Raw genomic sequence first — 27,078 nt, forward strand, 5'->3', positions numbered from 1 at the left:
GAAAATCGTCAAGCTGTGACTGGTCCTTAAAATGGGCAAGGAAGCTCTACACCTGTAGAGTTGCTCTATATACTGAAGAAACAGAAAGGCCATGTAAGTGATTTGCTTTTCCTCCCCAGCATGTATCTTATCTTGAGAGAGGTAATTAACATATCCACTATTGGGAGATGCTGATTAGGAAGAATGTGCATCTCCCATCCTTGAATGTCTGTTACTTGCCCACTTTGTATAAAGCACAGAAACACAAAGAAAGCAACATCTAAAGAGGCTCTCAGACCATACTTATTGCTCAGTCGTAGACATTATTCCAGGGGTCTAATGGTATTTCTACACTTTACTCTTTTTCAGCATTCTAACTCCATCTTCTCTGTCCCTGTGCTTGGTCTTTCACAAATGGCAGCACCTTTCCAGGGGCAGTCCTAGGGTTCCTGCAGCTTTCAATGTGGTTCAGTGGCAATGAGGCATCCAGATGCAGCTTTCTCCACATTTTCCCTACCCTGTTCCCATGACAGCCATTCCAACTACACATGAGAGGGTGCTATAGCCAAGGTTTTGTTTTAGCCAATAATTAACATACTGATATGCCATTGTATTGATATGCTAATTGCAGGTTAATATGCTAAGATCACAGAAAACTCAAGAAAAACTTAAGCGATGCATAAAATGCTATGGACAAGACCCACAAACAGAGGGAAAGACCCAATTTTGGCAGTATTGAATTTGAACAAAATCACCTACATTTGTTAGTTGCAGGAGACAACCAGAAAAAGAGCTGATATATCTGAACCAGGGTATAATGTGTGTGTGTGTTGGGGGGGGGGTCCTGCCCCTTTAAATATGTGGAAATGAACGGCTGAAGTTTTTCATGTAAATAACATCACCTTCTAAATAACATCTCATTAAAGGTGCAGGACATTTTTTCTTCAGGCTGTTGGCACCTTGGGCCACTGACCATGCAGGTGCAAAACCTAGGCACTATAGGATGCATCCAACTGTGCAAAAGGATGCATCCAACTGTGCAGACAAATCATAAATAGTTCTCAAGAACCAGATCACTTTAATGAAGTAATGATAATCCTGGGAGATATGTCCCTTTTTTCTACTGACTAAGAATATTTACAGTCCAGTTTTAAGCACCTCTACTCAGGATCCTAGTCAAGACTACTCAATGGGATTTAGTTTTTGAAAGTATACTTAGGATTGCATATTTAGTTTGTGGCAGAAAGTGAAGAGGAACTAAAGAGCCTGTTGATGCGGGTGAAGGAGGAGAGTGCAAAACTTGGCTTGAAACTCAACATCAAGAAAACAAAGATCATGGCATCCGGCCCTCTCAATTCATGGGAAATAGATGGGGAAGAAATGGAGATAGTGACAGATTTTATTTTCCTGGGCTCCAAGATCACTGCAGATGGGGACTGCAGCAAAGAAATTAAAAGACGCTTGCTCCTGGGGAGGAAAGCTATGGCAAATCTAGACAGCATCCTAAAGAGCAGAGACATCACCCTGCCAACAAAAGTGCGTTTAGTCAAGGCTATGGTATTCCCAGTTGCAATGTATGGCTGTGAAAGTTGGACCATAAGGAAGGCCGAGCGTCAAAGAATTGAGACTTTTGAACTCTGGTGCTGGAGAAGACTCTTGCGAGTCCCTTGGACTGCAAGGCGAACAAACCGGTCAGTCCTAGAGGAGATCAGCCCTGACTGCTCTTTAGAAGGCCAGATCCTGAAGATGAAACTCAAATACTTTGGCCACCTAATGAGAAGGAAGGACTCCCTGGAGAAGAGCCTAATGCTGGGAGCGATCGAGGGCAAAAGAAGAAGGGGACGACAGAGAATGAGGTGGCTGGATGGAGTCACTGAAGCAGTAGGTGCAAACTTAAATGGACTCCGGGGAATGGTAGAGGACAGGAAGGCCTGGAGGATCATTGTCCATGGGGTCACGATGGGTCGGATACGACTTCGCACATAACAACAACAATTTAGTTTGTGGAAAAATAATCAGAAAAATAATCAGAAGCTGCAACAAAAACCTTTACCAAAGCACAACCAGGGCAGATTCTGCAATTACTTTGTTTATTCAATTTTCAATCCTGTTGAATTCAGATTGACTTGAACTCGGATCTTCCTCTTCCCTGCCCCCTCCCCCGCCCATTGAAACAGGGAAGTGTTCTGCACATGGTTAGGGTAGTTCAGAAGGGGGACGGGAGAGGAGCCAAGCAGGGAGCTTTTTTCTTTTTTTGGAGGGGGTGGGGGGAGAGAAGATCGAAGAAGGTAGAGGAGGGAGAAAAAATCCAAGACTGACAGAAGTTGAGAGAAATTAGGGGCTTCTCCTTTAAAGCAAGCTTGTCACATGGCCACCTTTGGCTAATCAGGGCATCTCTACCACGGAGGAGAGCCCAGATATTATTATTATTATGCTTTAGGATGCTTAGGGCTGATCCTGCTGCTTTAGGATGCTTAGGGCTGATCCTGCGTTGAGCAGGGGGTTGGACTAGATGGCCTGTATGGCCCCTTCCAACTCTATGACTCTATGATTCTATGATTCTATGATTCTATGATTCTATGATCTATGATGATGATGATGATGATGATGATGATGATGATGATGATGATGATGATGATTATTGGATTTCTAACCCACTGCCCCCCTGAGGCTCGCAGCGGGTAACAACATGTAAAACCCCCATAAAACTCCTAATACATAAAATACCTAAAAACAATCCCCAACCCACCCCACCTGATGGCGGCGGAACTATCCTGGAAACCAGGGGTCACTGTTGATGTAGAGGGGGGGCATCTAAAAAAGGGAGGCACCGGCCTCAACCATAAGCCTGGCGGAAGTGCTCCATTTTGCAGGCCCTGTGGAAGGATGGCAAATCCCGCAGGGCCCGCAGCTCCTCCAGGAGCTCATTCCACCAGGCGGGGGCCAGGACTGAAAAGGCCCTAGCCCTGGTCAAGGCAAGACGTGCCTCCCGGGGGCCAGGAACCACCAATAAATTAGTCCCCACCGAGCGTAACGGGGACTCAAAACAGCCTGCCTTCTCAATCCGAATCTTAAAATATTGAGGTTTAAAAGCACTCTAAGATATAGCACAATAAAGGTAGGGTCACTCTAGATCAATCCTTCTTGCTGCAGAAGGAAAATTTCAATCACCCAAAATCAAAACGGAAATCGCATTCCGTGTAGACAGCGGGGACTGAATCGACTTGGGATTGGAATAAAAGCTCGGTGCAGTTTACACCCAGGTCATAACTGCCCTGTGCCGTATAGAAAATGCAGTATAAAAATATGAATGAACGAACGAACGAACGAACGAACGAACGAACGAACGAACGAACGAATGAATGAATGAATGAATAACCCAGAGCACAAACAGTTACTGCTCTGGCAATGACCGTTTATGCACTGGAGGTTTCATGCCAGGCTGCAGCTTGAAGTTTTAGTTGTGGCAGGTTGCCCCACCTCTACCTGCACCCACACGGGGGAGCATTTGGCTTGGTGCTCCTCATCTACCCCCAATTTTTGCCGTTGCACAGGAGCTGGGGCAGTGAAGTTCCCAGTGCGTAAATGGTCACAGAGAGGCTTTGGCATGGCATTCAAATTACAAATTGAACAACATTGAGCAGATCTGATGAAGGGGGCCTGACTCATATGTACATGATGCATTCTAATGGCAATCATATTAATGTCAAAGTTCTCAGCATCCCTCATTTTATTAGATACACTGATTTATCTTAACTTTGTTTCTTTACTGCTGACTTTACAGCATACCAAGATATTACCATTTTCCCCTGTTATTTTTTGTTGAAGAACTTTTGCCCCAAAACCCTGTCATTTATTTTTCTTGAATTGTTTATTATTAGAAAAGCTGGTTATTTCGCAAAACTTTATGAAAGAAAAAATGTGACCTTGGTCAAAACTACGTGAGCTTTGCAAAACTGGGGGAAATGTTACACAGTACCACGGCAAACTGTAAACCCCACCACCTTGTTTTGCTTGGCAGCCTTTCCAGAAAAGAAGCTTAGAATTTTAATGCATCCCTGTAAGAGGCCCGATCCACATACCTTTGGAAGCCCTTCATGATAGATGAAATGTCTTTGAGCTGTCACTCTTCAGATCTCTACATAGGACTCAGAGCAGAAGGGGTAATCAGAAATATGTTTGGGTGTCTAAGTGTCTGTGTGGCTGAGAGAGAAAGTAAGATTACACTGGATGCTCTGCTGAATCTGGAACATTTGCCATCCTTCATTACCAATAACAAACAATGGCTCCAGTCTGTCTTGCTGAGGGCCACCCAGTCTATCTGCAGAGCTCTCTATGCACTGTGTGCTCTCCCCCAAAATAAGATGACCGGCTGTAATCATAGTCACATTTCAGTGATCTGGGAGCCACAAGGAAATATATGAAAGCCACAGAATCACGTGGTGTCTGTTGCTTTCATGCTGGAATGAATGACCTGTGAGATGACAAAATTGTTCTCTCTTTATTAATATTTATGTTTGCATGCTGCTACTGTAACCTTGAGGTCAGATTACTTCATTGCTGCCTTTAAAAATAACCCAGAAACGGCAATTATGTAAAAATGCAGCTCCTCATCTGAGCTAATATGAACATATAGTATCCATCTTAAAACAGCTCCCATTTGTTTCCAAGCTATTTAAGGTGCTCCTCTTACTTGCTGATAGGGCTTTGCTATCTAATCAACAATAACCAATCAGCTGGCTGAACAATTGTTTTTGGAGATATCTGAGATAAATTTTTTAATTAAAACAGTTCTCAGTACCATTTTTGTAACAAAGCCTGTCTTCCTCAACGTAGCTGCATATCTATCTCTCTCTATAACAGAGGTAACAGAGTATAACAATGCAAACTGGTCCAGAGCAGAACACATGGGTGGATTTCTGGAAGGGAGGGAGGGAGGGAGCAGGGGCCCTGTAGATGTTGCTGGTTACCTGATCTCAACCAAATGCCTGGTGAAAAAGCTCCCTTTTGCAGGCCCTATGAAACTGTTTTATCTGTCTGTCTGTCAGTCAACAGGACATTAAAAGAGCAACCTGAACCAAGATTGGCAGCATAACCCCACCCCATCCCCATTTCCCACAGCCATTTGCGGGGTACAATAGATGTTACCATGTAGTCTGAGGAGGGGCCTCGTTGTTGCTACCACTGACCTCAACCAAAGACCTGAAAGAAGATCTCCGTTTTACAGGTCCTGTGGAATGCTGATAGCTCCGTCAGGGCCCTAAGCTCTCCCAGGTACACATTCTACCAGATTGGGGCCAGGACTGGAAATTCCCTGGCCTGGGTCAAGACCAGGCATGCTTCCTTAGGGGCAGGGACCTCCGGTAGGTTATTACCCGCAGAGCAGGGAGCCCTGCGGGGGGCATAAGGAGACAGGAGGTCCCTCAGGTAGGCCATCATCCAGATGCAGATTGTGTAGTTGACCTCTTATAGAAGACCCATTGCCTGATGTGCCTTCAAGGTAATCCAGATATGAAGGTTTTGTTAGCCCATCTCTTTACAATAAGGTGACCAGATTGTCCCACTTTTGGAGGGACATCTGGGGGTACCTGGCAAATTGTACTTATGTTGAAATTAAAAAATATATATTACAATACTATTTTTGCATTCTATGCGTTCTATGCAACTTTTTGTTGCTCCATATAGACCAAATTTTAAATCAAGAACCCCCCACCCCCGGTCAATGGTGACCCACTTTACCAATGTCAAAATCTGGTCACCTTACTTTACAAGCAAATGGAGTACTTTGCCTGCTCCAATTGACATCAATCATGCCCTGGAGAGGAGGCCAGAAGGAGGTAGAAACAGATGGGATCTCCAACAAGCAAATCTTTCCACCTTCATATTTCGATAAGGGGTAAGTGGGCAGAGAGTGGGCGGGGCCAGTCCAGGTGAGGAGCAAACCAGGACAGACAGCAATTCTAACCAATCAGGTAAGGGCACAATCTAGGCCCTCACCAGGACAGACCAGAAAGGCTTCTAGGCCCTCACCAGGACAGGCTTCTTGGCCCTCACCAGGACAGGCCAGAAAGTGACGGGGAAGTGGCAGGACACCGTGAGGGCCTTTTCGCACGGGGATCTTTGTTGCAAATTGTTTGCGGAATGAAAAATCGCCATTTAAAATAGTGGAATTCGTCGTTATGCATACCTGCCTTTGTAGTGGAATCAGTTGCGTTTTTTAGCGTTTCCCACAGGCTTCCGGTCTCGGCAGAAATCGCTAGAAAGGAAGCGCTATTGCCAAGCTCGTCCCGCCCCTGGCCGTCAAGCAGCCAATGGGCAGCCGTTAGCATGCTCCCAAACAGCCCCTTTCCCTTTAAGAAAGGTTTTTTAAAAAAAAACAGACCCATAGCAACGAATCTAGGTAGATTCGTTGCAACGGAGAGACCCATCCAGCTGCCTAATGTGAGCTGTCGTTTGATTGTATGATCGTTGGCACGCTGCCTCGAGCGATAAAAAAAAAATCCCCCCCCCCTCTCACGGGCCCGATTTTCGGCTAAATTTATGTGTAAAAAATAAAGGGACTTTATTTCAGCAAACGGGCTTTTATGTGGTTTGTGCTTAGTGACTAAAGGTGAAGGACTGAAGCCAGGGAAGCCTCTAAACAGAAAGAGGCTCGCTGGTGCGTTTATCCCCGCTCACTCGGAGAAAAAAAAAATGGTGATCGCTTCGCCGGAAGTTTAGAGGACAGGCTCAGGAGGAGGGACTTTGAAGAACCAGCAACAATGGTAACGCACAGGTCTTTAGCGCTACTGTTGCAGATTGCTTGCAGGAGTGTATCGCTATCCGGAGGGTGAATCCACTTTTCTGGATTCCCCTGAAAGCGCTACAACGAAGCGCTTTTTGCGGGTCGGTTTCAGGATTGTTGCAGATTGTCTACGACGTCGTGGGTTATGGCAAATTAGTAGCGTTTCCAATTAGTAACCATTGTGCTATTTTGAAGCCGTGCGAAATGGCCCTGAGTAACGAAGGAGGCCTTCCCCTCGGGCCTAGAAGCACACCCAGGGCCTCGAGGCCCCGGGTGTACTTCTAGGCCTGAGAGGAAGGCCATGCTGCCACCGGGGGAGACGGGGGGAAGCAGGCCTTCCCCTTGGGCCTAAAAGCACACCCGGGGCCTCAAAGAGGCCCCAGGTGTGCTTCCAGGCTCAAGGGTAAGGCCACTCCACCACCAGGGGGGGATGGGGGGAAGCAGGCATTCTCACTGAGCCTAGAAACGCTGCACCTGGGGGCAATGCTGCCTCTATGTGTCTGCTGGGTGGCCATGGCGGGGGGGGGAGCTTTCAAAGCCTTTGAATCTAGTCTAGAATAATGGTGGACTTCCTGGTGGTAGGGTTAAAAGAAAGCACAGACCTACCTTTCCTACATGTGCCCTGAAGTCATTAGCAGCTTGAGTAGGAGAAGGCCTATCAACCTAAACTGTCATAGTTTATAAGTATGGGAGTAACATTTCAAAGCAAATATACACACAGAGAGACTTATGCCCTAGGGACTTTGAAAACTGTGATAATCATTCTTCATGCTGCCCTGATCATGCCAGAAAAAAACAGTTATGGTAGAAACAAAAGTGTGCTTATTTTCTGCACATTTTCAGTAAACAGGGTCCAGTAAAAGCAAGCTTTTAAATTATGGTCACTTTGTTCTAGCAGGACAAGACCTGAGGGTAGTGTTACCAAGCTCAGCCTGAAACCAATAGGTGACTAGGGGTGGGGACATGGGTGTGGCCATCAGCTGACAACATGATATCACTTCTGAGGAAGCCCAGAAGTGAAATCATACCTTTAAATAGATTGATGATTCCTAGAGAGGATTGATGTCACTTACATGGAAAACTCTCTAGGAATCACCAAAAGCTTTGGCTCTGGGTTTTTGGGAGTGACATCATGTAGTTGGACATCAGACATTTTTAAATCTTATTTTTCTACTGCTTCTGCAAAGAGCATCAGCCGTAAATGCCAGCTGGGGGCTAAGGATCCCAACCCAATCAGGGAATCGGCAACCCTACATGAGCAGGACAACAAATAAGGCCACCAAATACAGTTTTGGAATTACTGATGTTCACAGAGTGGCTTTGCTGAAATATATTAATATATTGAAATTATATAAGAATAATAGTGATTGTTAATGCATGGTGACTTGTAATCATATCACATCAACAATGTTTTAATAAGAAACTGTGAAAATTGCAGCTAAAATATTTCATTACATCTTGCGATAGCAAGTCTCATAATTCAGTGTTATGTGGAGTATTTTTGCCTATCTACTGCCCTTTCGATTCATTGTTTCTGAGTACGAGAATTATGAGAGAAAAGCTTTCTTTATTATATGCATTTTTATCCTGCCTTTCTTCTAAGGAGTTTAGGGCAGTGTACATAGTTCTTCCTTCATCCATTTTATCCTCACTGCAGACTGAGAAAGAATGTCTTCCCAAAGACAACCAGCATGCTTGATGGATGAACTGAGTGTTGAACCTGGGTTACCCAGATTATGCCACACTGATACTCTGCACAGTGGCTCTCTCCTCATCTGCTTTCCCTAAACCACATGCAATTTTATGCATATCAAATGCATATCAAATGCTTATGAGTTGTCTGTCTTCTACATTGAAAGCCCCAGCTTTTCCTTTTTTAAGGAAGGCACTCTAACCCCTTAATCTTTTGGGATGATCAGGGACGTGATGAATATAGGGCAAATGCCCTACCAAGAAGCCCACCTCCCTTCCATCAGCTGTGCACATACTGCCCCATATTGAGTAAAATGTATAGAGCACCCTGACCCTCTCTTCTCTTTCATGGAAGAGAGGAAGCTTAAATTGCCTCAGAATCTGCAGATGCTCCTTTCTTGTTTGTCTCTATTTGAAGCTTATATTGTAAGATCATTAAAGCAGGGGACTGTCTTTTTAAAACTTAAGTTACTTTATAAAGTGCTGTTGATGTTGGTATATTATTAATAATGATCAACTCCTAATAAACTAGTTATCCTTTCTACTCACCTTTGTCCCAGCCATCTGTTTACTCTCCATCCCAGGTAAGGTTTGTGTCATTTCAGCATTCTGTACAGCATCTAGCTAAGAAAGAAAAGAGTTGTGGATCAGTGGTAGAGCATCTACTTTGGATGCAGGATGTACCAGCTTCAATCCCTGGCATGTCTAGTTACAAGGGAGTAGGTGATATGAAAGACCTCTAACTTGAGAGGTCTGCTACCAGTCAGAATAGACTCAGTGGTAAAGCATTTGATTAGCATGCAGAAGGTCTCTTGTTCAATCCCTGGTACCTCTAGTTAAAGAAAAGGATGTGAAAAACTTCAGTCCTACACCATCAGTCAGAGGAGACAAGACTCCCATGTTTTATACAGCTTTATTTTATTTATGTATTTAAAATATGTTTATGCTGCCTTTCTACCCTATACAAAGTTCCCAAGGGGTAAACATTAGATTATTAAAAATGTTTTAAAAAATAATCAAAGAAGAGGGCTAATATGAATTAATGAAGGGATGCCAAATCCAACCAAAAAGTCTTCATCCAGTGGCAGAAGACAATGATAGAAGGAGGGAGATGACTTTCCCTAGGGAAGGAGTTCCAACTTTTTTGGTGTCATGACTGAAAAGGCCCTTTCTTGGGTTATAGAATCATAGAATCATAGAGTTGGAAGGGGCCATACAGGCCATCTAGTCCAACCCCCTGCTCAACGCAGGATCAGCCCTAAGCATCCTAAAGCATCCAAGAAAAGTGTGTATCCAACCTTTGCTTGAAGACTGCCAGTGAGGGGGAGCTCACCACCTCCTTAGGCAGCCTATTCCACTGCTGAACTACTCTGACTGTGAAAAATTTTTTCCTGATATCTAGCCTATATCGTTGTACTTGTAGTTTAAACCCATTACTGCGTGTCCTTTCCTCTGAAGCCAACGGGAACAGCATCCTGCCCTCCTCCAAATGACAACCTTTCCAATACTTAAAGAGGGCTATCATGTCCCCTCTCAACCTCCTTTTCTCCAGGCTGAACATTCCCAAGTCCCTTAACCTATCTTCATAGGGCTTGGTCCCTTGGCCCCAGATCATCTTCATTGCTCTCCTCTGTACCCTTTCGATTTTATCTACATCCTTCTAGAAGTGAGGCCTCCAGAACTGCACACAGTACTCCAGGTTGCCATCTAGCCTCATATGGTAAGGGCACCTAAAATGATTGAAGTGATCAGGTAGGGTCTTATGGGAGCAGGCAGTCCTCGAGTATGCTGACCCTAAGCCAGATAGAGCTTTAAACCCAGCACTCGGAACTGGCTGCCAGTACAGATGGAAGAACTCTGACCTGGATGGCCCTGGCTAGTTTGATCTTGCCAGATCTTGGAAACTAAGCAAGATTGACCCGGTTTAAATACTTAGGTGTGAGACTGCTAAGGAAGTCCAGGGTTGCTATGCAGAGGCAGGCAGTGGCAACATGCCTCTGTTCATCGCTTGCCTTGAAAAACCCTATGCCTTCACTGTAAGTCATCTGTGAATTACTGGCACAGTCCACCAGTATCTTGGACAGGATAAAAGGTGCTGCAAGATCCAAAATAAGTTATGTGGAGGAGTTTGTCTGGCCTCTGCTTTCCATACCACTAACTCTCAGGATTGTTTTAAAGATAAAATGGGATCACCTCCAATATTGGAATAAGGATAAAATGGGATAACTTTCCTTGAAGGAGTGCCAGGATAGAACATAGAAAGAAAGAAAGAAAGAAAGAAAGAAAGAAAGAAAGAAAGAAAGAAAGAAAGAAAGAAAGAAAGAAAGAAAGAAAGAAAGAAAGAAAGAAAGAAAGAAAGAAAGAAAGAAAGAAAGAAAGAAAGAAAGAAGAGTTTTTCTCCAATGGAGACAATGCTCTATAATATTCTAGTGTAATATTTGGAATTTGTATCAGTGTTATACCAAAGCAATGTAATATGCTTTTCAGAACAGCAAATGACCTTCATGCCTTTGTTGTTGTTGTTAGGTGCAAAGTCATGTCCGACCCATCGCAACCCCATGGACAATGATCCTCCAGGCCTTCGTGCCTAAACCTCTTAAATTCTGGGGTGCTTCCTTACTCTTACCCTCAGATGCTCCAAGCTAGTACAGGTGCTGCTCAGTAAGCAACCTGTGAAAACCAAGTCCAAGATATTCATAATACTTGCTTTTGTGTGTCATGATCTGCCACTATTCCTTCTGTCAAAACATGGGTGTGAAGTGGGGGAAAGTGCTGGTGGAAATGAGTAAGAACTTCGGAGTGTGACCTCAGGAGCTTACAGTACAAGTAAGAGGAAGCGTGTTGCAGCAAGCCCTGGAACTGACAATGCGGTTGTTCTTTTGCAATTCAGAGCCGCAGGCAGCATATATGCAGCACATGACCTTGGGAACTCAATCCAAGCAATGTGTGCTTGGAATGGATGAGCTGTGTGCTGCAGCCTGGCCAAGGGTCACTCATATGACTGTGCAGCAACTGATACTTCTGAGTAAATCTGAGGGAGAGCAAAACACATTTCTGGATTAAATGGCATACACACAGTCTCTGTCTGGAACATCATTCTATATTACAGTTTCATTGTGCACATGCCCCAGTAATGAGTCCAGAACTCAGCACCTTCAACAGGATGAGCTACTGAGTGCTCAGTTAGAAAATCTGTACGTACTTTGGGTGCCTGCAGTTCCTTTGGCATGAGGTAGCTTTCACAAATAGCGCTTTATGTTTGAAGGTGTGTTTTATGTGCAGATTCTACTCACTTTTTAAAGCTTTACTGCCAACCTTGAGTCATAGAACAGGGCAGATTAAAATTTAAATAATGTACACATGGCAAACATAATGAAATTTATAATACAGTGAGAGTGAAGAACTGTAAATGGGTTAAAACAATAAGGGGAAATATGGAAATAAATAATTCAAATTGCTGTTTAACAGATATGTTTATTTATTTATTGTTTTATTTTTTAATTTATACCCCGCCTCTCATGACACTGTCACCTTGAGGCGGCTTATAGAGTAAAATCAATATATCCCATAAAAACTCATTAAAACAATAAAAGCATTGATCACAATATCCCCCAATTGTAAGACTGGTGGTAATAGAATTTCCCCAGTCCAACTCTGCTGATTCCAGCCAAAATTATCTAATTCTAACTCTGAGATGCTCAGTTATGCCTAGGACTCATTTTTCATTTTACTTGTTTGTTACTTACTTACTTGTTTATTAAGACTTCGGGTCAAATGCCACCCAGTTTACTTGAATCAGTTGCTCAAGCTAACTTATCTCACTGGGATAACACAATGATAAAATGAAGGGCACAGGTAAATCATCCTGAGCTCCTTTGAGTAAGGTAGGATTAAAAGCTAATAAATTAAGCCCAGTTTTACAAAATTTAATAAAAAGCACTTAAACATCAAAATAATATTCCTGGAATATATAGACACTTATGCTAAATCATGATTGTGGTTTATTCAATCAATTATTTGTGGACTAGAAATAAAGCCCATTTATAAAAATGGGCAAGGGAGTAGAGGCTCGGGGAGAGCGGCGGGCAGCGCTAGGGCTGGATGGGTGGAGCATGCGGGGTGGGGACGGGTCGGTCCGGCGGCGGGCAGCGGAGCATGTCCTGGTGCTTTGGGTTGGGGGGAGGGGAAGCAGGCAGTTGTCGAGAGGCATTTAGCTGCACTGGAGTTGTCGAGAGGCATTTAGCTGCACTGGATGAGTTCAGATCCCCTGGTCCGGATGAAATGCACCTGAGAGTACTCAAAGAACTTTCCAGAGAACTTGCACAGCCCTTGTCCATCATCTTCGGAACCTCTTTAAGGACTGGAGATGTCCCGGAGGACTGGAAGAGAGCAAACGTTATTCCGATCTTCAAAAAAGGGAGGAAGGATGACCCGGGAAACTACAGACCAGTGAGTCTGACCTCTGTTGTGGGGAAGATAATGGAGCAGATATTAAAGGGAGCGATCTGCAAACATCTGGAGGACAATTTGGTGATCCAAGGAAGTCAGCATGGATTTGTCTCCAACAGGTCCTGCCAGACCAACCTGGTTTCCTTTTTTGACCAAGTAACAAGTTTGCTGGATCGGGGAAATTCGGTTGATGTCATTTACTTGGATTTTAGTAAAGCTTTTGACAAAGTTCCCCATGATGTTCTGATGGATAAATTGAAGGACTGCAATCTGGATTTTCAGATAGTCAGGTGGATAGGGAATTGGTTAGAGAACCGCACTCAAAGAGTTGTTGTCAATGGTGTTTCATCAGACTGGAGAGAGGTGAGTAGCGGGGTACCTCAGGGCTCGGTGCTCGGCCCGGTACTTTTTAACATATTTATTAATGATCTAGATGAGGGGGTGGAGGGACTACTCATCAAGTTTGCAGATGACACCAAATTGGGAGGACTGGCAAATACTCCGGAAGATAGAGAAAGAGTTCAACGAGATCTGAACACAATGGAAAAATGGGCAAATGAGAACAAGATGCAATTTAATAAAGATAAGTGTAAAGTTCTGCATCTGGGTCAGAAAAATGAAAAGCATGTCTACTGGATGGGGGATACGCTTCTAGGTAACACTGTGTGTGAACGAGACCTTGGGGTACTTGTGGATTGTAAACTAAACATGAGCAGGCAGTGTGATGCAACGGTAAAAAAGGCAAATGCCATTTTGGGCTGTATCAACAGAGGCATCACATCAAAATCACAAGATGTCATAGTCCCATTGTATACGTCACTGGTCAGACCACACTTGGAGTACTGTGTGCAGTTCTGGAGGCCTCACTTCAAGAAGGACATGGATAAAATTGAAAGAGTACAGAGGAGAGCGACGAAGATGATCTGGGGCCAAGGGACCAAGCCCTATGACAGTGGTCCCCACCCTTTATTAGGCTGGGGACCGGCAGGGCATCAGGTCGCGCCCGCAGGGACCGCGCCCGCGCGGGCCACGCCCATACTTCGGGCCGTGCCCACGAGCCGCGCCCGGCCGCGCCCGCGGGCCGCACCCGCAGAACGGGCCGCGCCCGTGAGCCGCGCCCGGCCGCGCCCGCGGGCCGCACCCACGGATCGGGCCGCACCCCCGGGCCGCGCCCGCGGATCGGGCCGAGCGGGCGCGGCCTGCACGGACGCGGCCCGGCCCTGATTCCCTCCCTGCACTCCCGCAGTAAGAAGCTTCCCAGGCCGCAAGCTTGCGGCCTGGGAAGTTTTTTACTGCGGGGGGGGGAGGAGCGGGGAGAGGGAGCCGCGGCCCGGCGCCATGGCCTTTGCGGCCCGGCGCCGGGCCGCGGCCCGCAGGTTGGGGACCACTGCCCTATGAAGATAGGTTGAGGGACTTGGGAATGTTCAGCCTGGAGAAAAGGAGGTTGAGAGGGGACATGATAGCCCTCTTTAAGTATTTGAAAGGTTGTCACTTGGAGGAGGGCAGGATGCTGTTTCTGTTGGCTGCAGAGGAGAGGACACGCAGTAATGGGTTTAAACTTCAAGTACAACGATATAGGCTAGATATCAGGAAAAAGTTTTTCACAGTCAGAGTAGTTCAGCAGTGGAATAGGCTGCCTAAGGAGGTGGTGAGCTCCCCCTCACTGGCAGTCTTCAAGCAAAGGTTGGATACACACTTTTCTTGGATGCTTTAGGATGCTTAGGGCTAATCCTGCGTTGAGCAGGGGGTTGGACTAGATGGCCTGTATGGCCCCTTCCAACTCTATGATTCTATGATTCTATGATTCTATGATTCTATGATTCTATGATTCTATGATTCTATGATTCTATGATTCTATGATTCTATGCTGTCTCGCCGCGGTGAGTCCTGTGGCTTGTCGGGGGGACGGGTCGGTCCAGCGGCGGGCAGCGGAGCGCATACGGGCACTTGGGGTGTGGGGGAGGGGAAGCAAGGACACACGCTCTGTCGCCGCGGTGAGTCCTGCGGCTTGTCAGGGGACTTGGAGTTGCGGGGCGGGCGACGCAGACGGGAAAAGCATGCGCGGCAGGCTGCGCATGTGTGGTGGAGGTGGATGGGGCGGTCCAGTGACAGCATGATGGACAGGGGAACCAGGCATGTGTGAGATTCCACGTATGCCTGGCTCAGTCTAGCACCATGGCTGGCGCTGCGCGGGTGGCGCAGCCTAGCCGCAGCGCTGGAGGGATGTCCGGGAAGGGGCGGCGCAGCAGAGGAGAAGGAAAAGGTAAGGAGGTGCAGGGTGAGCGGCTATCGGCCAGGTAAAGGGAGGGTTGTGGTGAGGGTGGGAAGGGCGAGGATGGTGGCGGAGCGGAATGGGTCCGGTGGCTGTCGGTGCGTCTTGGTGTGGTAGCATGGCGGTGAGGGGTCTGAGGGGCAAGGGGGGGTGAGTGTTCAATGGGTGGGTTCGAGTGTGTGTGTGCGTACTTGTGTGTAGCGTAGGCAGCAGCGGCGTCGCGGGAAGGGGTATTGGGGGCGAGGGGGGGTAGTCTCCAAGGCCTATGTGTGTGCATGTTGCATAGAAAGCAGCAGCATGGCAGGGTCTGTGGGGCGATGGAGGTAGTAGGGAGTGTTAGGCAGCGTTTTTTTGGGTCGGGAAAGGAGCAGGGACGCCACATCTTCGACGTGGCGTCCCTGCTCCTTTCCCTAGGGTGAGGGGAGGGCACCATGAGGACTCACTGCATTGTAAGGCTGCTTGTCCTTTGGCGCGGTGAGTCCTTTGGTAGCTGGGCGAGGCCAGGCCAAGCCGGCAATGGGGAGCCGCGCTTCGCACAGCTCCCCATTGGCGGCTTGTCCCTGGATGGACTGTTGGAGGGCCCAATTGGGCCCTCCGAGTTTTTATCCCGGACAGGGCCCGCCCTAACTCCTCCCCAACAGCCCTTAGCCTTTTATTTAATCCACTCCGCAGGAGCGGTTTAAAGATAGGCCTTCTCAGTGTTTGACCTGGAAGAATAGTAGCTGAACCATCAATTCCTCCAAGTAATGGATCCAAACCAAAAGGAGATCTATAGGCTAAATAAATTTTCTAAAGTATTTATTCATTTGTTTTTTTCTTTGTTATGATTTTACCATTTTAATTAACGAAAGTCCCAAGAGTTCTATTTTCATATTTTCCATTTCTTAAATATGATAAACAAATCAAAACAGTATCCCAGGTATTCTGCCCATTTTCCTGCTAGTCCATCAGTGATTTTTACTCTTAATACTCAATTTTATTGGATATTGCATAGGCTTCTGCTCATAGATTCCTGCCTGTAAGCATTGGGGTCGTATCATAAACACTCCATTGGATATAATGGAGGGATGAGGGCACTTTCTTTGGGAGCTCCTATATATGGACCCCTTAGACCAATCATTTTGAAATTGGGAGGGGCATCAGGAAAGAGCCTCCCAGAGCTACTCTGAAATTTTGGAAGTTGTACCTGTACCCCCACCCCCCAGGCTCTGGGAAAGGCGGGAACACCAACATTCCCATTATAGTCTATGGCACCATTGACTTCCATAGATGCCGAAGATGAGGCGGCTGAATTGGCAATCAAGAAGTATGATTTTAAAAAATAAAATTAGCAGAAGTCACAAGAACTTTAAACTGTTTCAGAATATGGAGGAAGGGGATTGGTTGCCTGAATTGATTGACAGGTGGAAGCTCAACGCCTATAAGGTGTGTTGTTGTCTTCCACCAGTTCGCTTTACCATTCCATGGACATGATGCTATTTTTACTAATGTGTGGAAATGCCCTTGGTTTGTGCTCTCTTGCTGTTTGGCTCTCAAATTATGGGTGAGATCAATCCATAAAAGCATTACTAAACATAGTTCTTAACAAGGACAGAATGAAAACAGTTCATTTAAAACCACATCAATTAAAGCCCAGATAGAATGCATACTTCAGGTTAGGAAAGGTACCAACAAGTCTAACAGGATATGTGTGTGGTTAACAACCCAGTTCAAAGATGCCCTAGAAGGCAAAAGACCTTTCTTTTCCAAATGAGCAAAAAGAGAATTTCAGGAAATTGCTAAGAACATGAAGACACACAATAAGAATATTTGAAGTAGAAAACTAGCCAAAGAACTGTTGAATGAAAAAGTAATGAAATGATTGCATAAAGAAGTTGAAGAGATGACAGAAGCTTCACAATAAAGAGATATTATAAAACTACAGTAATAAATAACCAAAAACAAAAATGAAAAACAGAACTTAATTTCACATAACCCTTCCAAAGTACTGATGGTTATAAAATGAATGTCACTTTTTGATGCAGAGAGAATAGGAAGTAACCAACTATGTTGTAAAACATATGAACAAAAAGAAAATTGCAAGAAGTGTAACCTTTATTGAACATGATTTACTTTAAAGTAAAGGCGTAGAAGAATCTTTCCTATGAGAAACGCATTACTAGTTTTTTAAGGGGACTAGAATCATAGACTCATAGAAACTTAAAGTTGGAAGGGGCCACCCAGGCCATCTAGTCCAACCCACTGCTCAACGCAGGATCAGCCCTAAGCATCCTAAAGCATCCAAGAAAAGTGTGTATCCAACCTTTTCTTGAAGACTGCCAGTGAGGGGGAGCTCACCACCTCCTTAGGCAGCCTATTCCACTGATGAACTAATTTCACTGACTGTGAAAATTTTTTCCTGATATCTAGCCTATATCGTTGTACTTGTAGTTTAAACCCATTACTGCTATAGTTTTCTTAAGTTCCACATGGAAGCCCAGTAATAATTCTGCTTCCAGCTGATTGTGGAAAAGGAGTCCCTCAGCAGCACAAAACAAGCTTTGCATGGATAGTCCCTGTGGTACCTCTGTTTGGCACTTAGTTCAAACATAGGCTTCCAGTAGCTGCCAGGAATGAGGAATCTCAACAGATATGAAAGGATGAGAGGGTATACAGCAGTAAAGATACCGAAGGAAAGGCAGCAGGAGGAAGAAGAAGGCAAATTCATATATGGAGGAAGCTGTCAGAAGACAAGCCAACTTTAAGTGCACAGAGTGATGCTCTGGTAGAAGACAGATGTCTCCTCTGAACAACTCAGGAGACAATAAGAAGGCTTTTTACAGAGCCGATTTTACTCCAAGGACAATATTTATTTTAAACAAGAAACAAAAGAAGCATAGATGGCATTAACTCTAAGAAGGGAATGTAACCTCTGACAGCTTTAAGACAGATGTTTCTGGGGTTCTTTTAGGTCCTAGTCAGAGAATGAAGAAAATGCATGGCAAGTAACATGCTCTAGGAGAGAGAAATCCATTTTCGAAAGGAGGCTCTGTCAGTATCAACAAACAAATAACATGAAATGTCTGTTCTGTATGCCACATGGTTCTTGGGGGAAGAACATACTGGGCTCAAAAACTCATTGTTCAGGAAACAGTTAAAAAATGAGACATTATAAGGGAAAGGCAAGCGTATTTTGCTAGAGGAACGGAGGATATTGGGCCTGTCTGCAGTACAGCCAACTCTAGTGAAAGCACAGGCAGTTTATATGCATAAAGCTTGCTGAGTAATATATGACTGCCTCCTTTTTTGCCCAAGATCCTTTTACTTGGAGATGCCAGTGACTGAACTTGAGTCTTTGTGCATTCAAGGTATGTTTTCCACTGTGGTTCCCTCTGTGCGTGTGGTTACATAGATATTTAAAGAAAACAAAGGGTCCAGTGGCACTTTACAGACTAACATATATTCCAGCATGTTTTTGGGTGCCAGAGCTCACTTTATCAGATTAAGCATGAGTGAAAACAGTTAAGTCTGTCAGATTGCATTTATGCAACAATCATACTGAGTCCTTGCAGAGCAAAGTCATGGCAGCCTCTAATCTGGAGAGCTGGGTTCGGTTAAGAGCAGTGGCATCTAATCCAGAGAGCCAGGTTTGATTTCCTACTCCTCCACATGCAGCCAGCTGGGTGACCTTGGGCTAGTCACAGTCCTGTTAGCGCTGTTCTCACAGATCAGTTCTGTTAGAGCTCTCTCAACCCCACCTATCTCACAAAGTGTCTATTGTGGGGAGAGGAAGGGAAATGAAATTGTAAACTGCTTTGAGAATCCTTCAGGTAGGGAAAAGGGGGGTAATAAAAAACAACTCCTCCTCTTCTAAATATTAGAAAGCATTTTCTGATGGTGAGGGCTGTTCGCAGATGGAATATGCTGCCTTGGAGGGTGGTGGGGTCTCCTTCGTTGGAACTTTTTAGGAGACAATTGGATGAGCACTTGTCAGGAGTATGTGATTGTTAAGTCCCCAGAGGGCTGGGCTGGATGATGCTTTATGATCTTTTCCCTTTGTGGTCTCTTCCAGCTCTATAACCTTTACTGCATGGGAGGCATTGTGCCATGCCACTACCTGGTTTTTGGCTCAGGACAATTTGCCCTGCCTCTTCCCAGCTCTGCACGGGGGAGTATTTCGCCCACTGCACCCTGTCCCCCTGGATGTGTGTTTCTGCACAGCAGCTGGAACGGCGAGGCTCTGTCATGCTGTGCAGTGATGTGGGCCCTTTTAAAAATTGTATGTAAGAACTCAGACAAAAAAAAATGCCCCAGATGGCTCTGCCACTCTGTACAGAGCTACCCAGTGTGGTGGAAACACCTGGGGCATTTCTTTTCTCCTTTCAGGACCCTGTACTTGGATTCAGGTAGGGAGGAGCTAGGCCGGGGTGGCCCAATTCTTCCGCAGATGCATGGCCTAGGACCCACATAGGCTCCATTGATGCCTGAGGCAAAATAGGGAATGAGGATATATCTCCATTCCCTGGCTGTGGGGCAATTGAGGACTTGAGTTGGTCCAGGCCTGGGATGGCTCTAGAATGGCACCAAGTGGGAAATAGCCCCACAATTAGACAAGTGGTAAGTCAGGCCAAATTTTGGATGAGGAAACAGTCTCCGTGATTCTGATCTCCATCGCATTCAGTGTTTCCCTACATATTGCTGTATGAGTCTCCTTGGTGGAAATAGCATGCTGTGATTTGGGATGGAGTCTGAGGTGAAAACATAGAGACTGGTTTACACAGGCTGATTGTTTCCTGGGTATAGATGATGGTGGACTCACCCCACCTCAGTTTTTCCACTATACTGCTTTGGCTTGTATCACATTCCATCAATATTATGCTTTATTGTTCTCATTCATTTTTCTGGCTTTTTGTGATGGATAGTTATAGTTATTTTATAAGTGCCTTCACCCTGGGCTGGGCTCATTGTCCTTGACAATCCAAGCACCGTGTCATCCAGTAAATACAGACCATGTTCAACAATAACATCATAGACTGAGATCAAAGGTGCCAGAAATAATTTACATGTCTGAGCCGTGTGTGTTCCACCTGATTTCACAGGGCATCTACATTTTTAAGATACCAAGGAGCCTTTGAATAGGATTGGTTTGAATGGGATCATTATTGCATGCTCTCCAACACTTTAGTAAGGCAATTAGATGCAATAGTTCTCTGGTCAGTTAACAAAGGATTCACATATCTGAGCTATATTTTGCCAAGTATTTGGGATATCGCTGATAAGTTGTTATCCTCTTTTGCACCTAAAGTTGTAGGCTTACAGATTTACAAAAATGCATGAGGTCAAAGCAACACAATTACTTTGTTCATCATTGAACAAGAGAGTTAACAAAAACAGAGACCAATCCAAATGAATGACAATATCCATGCAGTCCAGAGGCAAGGACAATCCAAGGACAGGCTCCATTTGACAGGAAGTTCTCCTGGGCAAGCCCAGCTGCAAAAGTGGGAAGGAACTGCTCCTGTCATTTCAGCAGGCTTTCACAAGACAACACTGGACTATGCCCTAGGTTTGAAACAGTAACGTATGTTTTCTCTTCAATAAGTACATGACTGGGACCTGTTTTTGTGTTCTCTGCACAATCATATTCTCTTGATTGCTTGCCCTTTGCAACAGCATATCTCTCAGCCATTGAAGAGACTTCGTGCATCTGATGAAAATGCTGGGGGATCTGTGAATCTGTCCCTTTTTGTCCTGTTCAAGAGGATTCATAAGGAGTCCCCTAATATTTGTTTGTTTGTTTGTTTGTTTATTTATGCGGCTGGAGAGGTAACCCTCAAGGCCGCTATAGCGCGCCAAAAAGGAAAGGCTGGGGCACGGCGAGCATGCGCGCGAGGGAGCGTGACGGACGCAGGCTCGTGGACCCTATAAAAGGCACTGGCGGCATTGCATAGCCCTCTTCCTTCCCTCTGGCCTCACAGCAAGCAGTCGGCTCCCACCCACCCACCCTGTTTTTTCTAGTTACATGTTTTTCATAGAATCGTAGAATCATAGAGTTGGAAGGGGCCACACAGGGGCCATCTAGTCCAACCCCCATGCATTGTGGACGCTGGGTGCACTAAGACTTTGATTAACCCCCCATTAGCCGAGACTTTGGGAGTTGGGAGAGTGCCCTTAGGGAAACCCCTCCGCATTGCTCAGTTGGATGGGAAGTGTGCCCCGGAGGGGAGGCGACAAGCAAGACACTCCCATTAGAGATGGACATTAAAGAGCACTAGGAACGGATACAGCCAGTGGTAGCCCCCAACTCAGCATTCCCATGTGTGCTGGGTCTTGATTGGCTGCGCAAGCACGACCCCACCGTAAAATGGAAGAAGGGCTCGGTCCAATTCCTAGACCCTGGGTACGAGACACACCGGCAGGCCGAGCCTCCAGAGCCAGCGGGGTAGCAGAGGCGGCGGTAGCAGAGGCGGGGTGTGAGGACTTGCCCCGAGAGTACTGGGAATTTCGGGATGTTTTTGCAGAAACTGAATGTGAACAACTCCCCCCCCCCCCACCGCAAAACGGATTGTGCGATTGAGCTCAAGCCTGGGGAACCGCTCCCAAAGGCCAAATTGTACTCCATGAGCCCAAGGGAGCTGCAGGAGCTGCGGGCTTTTCTTTGGCGGCACCCGTTCTTTTTGTGAAAAAGAAGGACGGAACGTTGTGTCTTTGCACGGACTATCGGGGGCTGAATGCAGTCTCCACCTGTAATGCCTACCCACTGCCTTTGATCAAAGACCTGCTGGGGCATTTGGGAAAGGCAAGCCTTTTTACCAAACTGGACTTGCGTGAAGCCTACTATAGGGTGCACATTAAGAAGGGACATGAGTATTTGACCGCTTTTAACACGCCCCTAGGACAGTTTGAATACATCATGACGTTTGGCCTCGCCAGCGCTCCGGGCATTTTCATGAATATGATTAATGAAATTATGCATGATTTATTGTACAGAGGGGCCCTGGTTTATCTTGATGATATTTTGGTGTATTCAAACAACCTAACTGAACACGTGTCGCTAGTACGGGAGGTACTTCAAAGGCTTCGAAAGCACCAGTTGTTTGCCAAACTGTCCAAGTGCGAATTCCACCGGGATGCTGTGGAGTTCCTGGAGTTCAGGGTATTGGGCAAGGGGATTGAAATGGACCCTGGCAAAGTCCGGGACTTGTTAGCGTGGGAACCCCCAAAAACATGCAAAAAGCTCCAAAGTTTCTTAGGGTTCGCCAATTTCTACAGAACTTTCATCCCCAATTTTGCTAAGGTCGTCTTGCCCCTGACCGACCTGTTAAAGACCAAGTAAGGCGGCAAAGCTGCAGCACAGCCGGGTGCACCCCTAAGGTGGATGCCGGCATGCCAAGCAGCGTTCAACCACCTGAAAGCTCTGTTCACTTCAGAGCCAGTACTCGCACACACAGACCCCTCAAAGCAATTCACGGTGCAAGTAGATTCCTCGGATGTAGCGATGGGGGCGGTGATTCTCCAAGAAGGGGGGGACGGCATGCTGCACCCAATCGCTTATTTGTCTAAAATGTTCTCTGACCCAGAAAGAAACTGGGCAATCTGAGAAAAAGAGGCTGCTGCTGTCAAACTGGCGCTGGCAACCTGGAGACACTGGCTGGAAGGGGCAGCTCTCCCTTTCGTTGTATGGTCGGACCATAAGAACTTGCAGGCACTCAAGAAGCCCCACTCGCTTTCCGCCAAGCAAATGAGGTGGGCGGAGTTTTTCAACAAGTTCAACTTTACTCTCAAACACCTGCCGGGGAAAATGAATTTTTTGGCAGACACGCTCTCGCGCCTCCCTCAGTATGACAGTAAAAGAGACCCATTGGTGGACATGGTGTTCACGCCCTCCCAACTCGGGCTGATAGTCATGACGCGCAGTAAAGCAAAGGAGGGTGGATCATTCCCAGGGGGTTGGGTCCAGAAGGACATTCTAACTGACACTGAATTTCTGATGCTACGCCCCTCTCTTGAGGAAAAGGGGGGTATGTTTCTAAAAGACAACCGCTTGTACGTTCCCTTGTGTGCCAGGAAGGAGGTTTTGAAATTTTGCCATGACTCTAAGCCCGCTGGTCATTTTGGTTTCGTAAAGACGCTCCACCTAGACTGGCGGCACTATTGGTGGCCCTCTCTGCGGAGAGATGTAGAGACTTACATACAGGGGTGCCCCATTTGTCTGACTTCCAAGCCTATGGGGGGTAAGAAGAAGGGCTTGCTGCAGCCACTGCCCACCCCCTCTCGGCCCTGGTCGGATGTCACCATGGACTTTATCACAGATTTGCCACGGAAAAAGTGTAATTTGGGTGGTGGTGAACGCTTTTTCAAAGCAAGCCCATTTTGTTCCGTGCATGGGGATGCCCTCGGCTGTGAAGCTGGCCTCCCTGTTTGTCAACCACGTATACCGGCTACATGGAATCCCTAGTAGACTGCTCACGGATCGGGGCCCACAGTTTGTTGCCAAGTTCTGGCAGGAGCTCTTGAGACTGCTAGGAATGGAGCAGGCTCTCACCTCTGATTAACATCCTGAAACGAATGGGCAAACTGAGAGGGTGAACCAGATACTGGAACAGTACCTCCGCTGTTTTATCAACCATCAACAAAATGACTGGGTGTCCCTACTCCCGTTGGCTGAATTTGCCTATAACAAAGGGGTGCATGCTTCGACTGGTGTGTCCCCATTCAAAGCCATCTATGGGGCAGACCTCTTAGCTGTGCCCCCTGGGAAATTTCTTCCCCCAAGGCCCTCGATGTGCAGAAGTGGGCTGGTGGGATCTCCAGAGCCTGGCCAGAGATTGTGAAGTGCTTGGAGGAAGCCAAGCAGGCCTACAAGGCTCAAGCTGACAAGAAACGAGTGGCAAACCCGGCCTGGGCTGTGGGGGACCTGGCATACTTGTCCACGAAAAACCTGCAGTGCCAACAACCCTCCCACAAATTAGGGGCCAAGTTTGTGGGCCCTTTCCGGATGACCAGACTGATAAATGCCGTAACGGTGGAACTTGCCTTGCCAAAGACTTATAGAAATGTACACCCCGTTTTTCATTCCAGCTTGCTGAAACGTGCCCTGCCTCCGGACACCTGGCACCCTCCCTTGTCTGCACCTGTGCCTGTATTCATCAACAAGGACACCCACTACGAGGTCAACAAGATTCTGGACTCTCGGCATAAAGGCAAACTGCAGTACCTGATTGAATGGAAAGATTTCCCTATGGGGGATAGGGAGTGAGTTGGTGCCTCCGACATCAAGGCCCCCAGACTCCTTCGTGCGTTCCTCCAGGAATTCCCAATGTGCCCTAGGCCCAAGGACAACGGGTAAGGGGAAGTTGTTTTGGGGTTGGAGGAATGTCAGGATCAGTGCCTGCTCTCTGCCATGAATTGTCTATGAACAGGGGTTACCCCATCTTGTCTGTATTTCACTGTTTTTTTCCTGGATTTCCATGTAACTCAAGCCTACTCTCTGTTCCCATGTTATCATGCTTTGTAGTGCCCGCTCTGAATTGTTTGTGCTTTGATCCCTGCCCGCTCGCTCTGCATTTTGTAACAGCAACATTGTATCTTGTCACTAGGCGCTGGCCAGTCCAAGGACGTGCGAATTGTAGCACCTCTGGCAGGATGCCTGGGATGGCACCTGGGGAAGAGGGCACCCCTCCCCTTGGGAACGTTCAAGTTTTGGGCGGGAGAATTGGATTGAAAAGGGCTTGCAATTCTATTGTGGGGTAGATTTGACTTCTTCAGTTATAGTGACTAGAGTAAACTTCCATTAAAGCTTTCTTATCATAGAAGTTTTGTTGTGAGTTCTTTTAGCGCTTGACACTATCCCTTGGCTACTGACATCTCTAGATGTGCCTAAACCCTTTGACCTGTGGGAAAAAAACAGATGTAAAATAGGCGCTGAGCCTTTCTGCTTTCTCTGCATCCTCCGTTAAAGTTTGTCCATCCGCACCCAACAATGGGCCTATTGCCTCCTTTACTTTATGTTTGCTCCTCACATAACTGAAAAATCTTTTCTTGTTACAATGGGCTTCCCTGGCCAATCTTAGCTCACTCTCAGCTTTGGCCTTTCTGATAATTGATCTACAGTGCCTAGTAACCTGTAGGTACTCTTCTTTAGGGCTCTGTCCTTCCCTCCATTTCCTGAATATTTCCCTTTTCTTTCTTAGTTCCTCTTGAAGTTCTCTGTTCATCCAAATAGGATTCTTAGAGCTCCTGCAGTGTTTTCATCTTTCTGGGATAGTTATGCATTCAGTTATCTGGTGTTGTGGAATGTTATTCGATATTTCAAGTCACAGCTTTAAAGGGGCGGTGTTGGCACGAACAGAGCCTGCCAGTGACAGTTCGGTCGGAGGATCGAACTAATAATACAGGGGCCCCAGAAATTGGGGCAGCTTGAAGCAAGTGAGGTCACCCGGCTGGGTGGCTGGAAGCTTGCTGAGCCAGGTGGCCTAGGTGGGCAGAGGAGGTTTGTGCCTCCCTTTGCCACAAATAGGTTGGAACACCTCCCAATATGTGGCCATGCGGAAAGGGAGACTTGTATAACATAAGAGGGATGCAAGGGAATCCCTGGTGCTGCTGTGGCATATGGTTAAACTAAGGTGCAGGCTCCAGTTACGTGCCAACAATGTTGTATTAAAATAAAGCTGTGGCCATATTAAAGCCAGCAGAGTGTCCTTGTCCTTATTCCCACCCAGAAGGCCCCAACTGCAAGTCAATTTGATTTGTATGACCGCCATTCCCAGAGCTCGCGGCGGTTTACAATTTTAGTACAATAATAAAACACCCATACAATAATAAAACACCCATTAAACCCGTTAAAAACATTCTAAGACTCAACCCAAACTATGGCGAAATACAATTTAATTTATATCCCAGTGGGTAGACCAAACCCAATGGGTAGACCAAAGATGGCCAATGGAAATTGGGATGTTATCACTGGGGACCTGTCAAATCAGGCCAATCTAATAGAGGCCCAGACCCTAAGGAGAGAGGGGAATGGCAGAATGTTAAAGAACAGCTCAGTCAGTAGTCTTAGCAGGGTATAACTATGCTTAGGACTGTATTGTAAAGGTACCCATATGTCATTTCAGGTACGGCCCAGAAGAAATTGCCTTAAAAAAACAGGTGCTCCCAGCAAGCAAAGGTCTCTTTCCTGTTCTATGGGATGATGTGCCTTCAGCTCTCAACTACATCACATTTACATGCAGAAACATGTCACATTGCAAAAACATGATGCACCAAGACTCATCCTAATCCTTCTTCCCTCCTACATGTATTTTGCTGACTTTGTGTTCAGATTTTCCAAGGGTTGCTTTTTAAAAATAATGTGCTTTAAAAGTTTTCTGTAACTCTCAAACTTTCGGTGCTGTCTGATACTTGCCTCTTCCAGTCATAGATGATGAACTGGAGATAAACTTCAGGTTTATTTTACAATATCCTCATGATTAGGGTGAAGTGCTCAGGTAAATAACAAATTACATGTAATAAAGTCAGCAGATGAGTCTCATGCACCCAACAGAGTGCCCTTTGTGCACCTGTAGAGTCATTCCTTAATTTTCTTGGTGAAATGTCTTATGTGTTGCTAGGAAACAAAGAGATGCTGTTGAAACATTTGCTAAAACATTTTCTTCTACTTTTACTAAACAATTTCCCTCTAATTGCCCTTAAAACTCCCACCAAGATCTCTTCTATACTGTGGATTTTAAATCAGAAGGATGAATTCAGCTTTAAAGACTTGTTTACAACAAGTCTTGAGACAAACAGACTTTCAGGTGAATTTCCAAGCAGCAATCATTGGACTGTTACCTAGTCATGAAAATGAGTTTTCTTGAATAAATATCCTCAGCATATTGCCAGTATGATCATCCCACAATATTTATTATGATTTAGTTGTTTT

At 46.0% G+C, this 27,078-nt stretch overlaps 1 long non-coding RNA gene across 1 annotated transcript; it reads left to right on the top strand.

Moving 5' to 3' along the window:
• Positions 1-26,543, top strand: LOC143838682 (uncharacterized). The gene is made up of 3 exons (XR_013231447.1): positions 1-93; positions 24,237-24,500; positions 26,273-26,543. It is a non-coding gene; the product is annotated as an uncharacterized LOC143838682 (long non-coding RNA).
• The last annotated feature ends 535 nt before the right edge of the window (positions 26,544-27,078 follow it).

Source organism: Paroedura picta, chromosome 1 (genome assembly GCF_049243985.1).
Source record: "Paroedura picta isolate Pp20150507F chromosome 1, Ppicta_v3.0, whole genome shotgun sequence".
Classification (NCBI taxonomy): Eukaryota; Metazoa; Chordata; class Lepidosauria; order Squamata; family Gekkonidae; genus Paroedura; species Paroedura picta.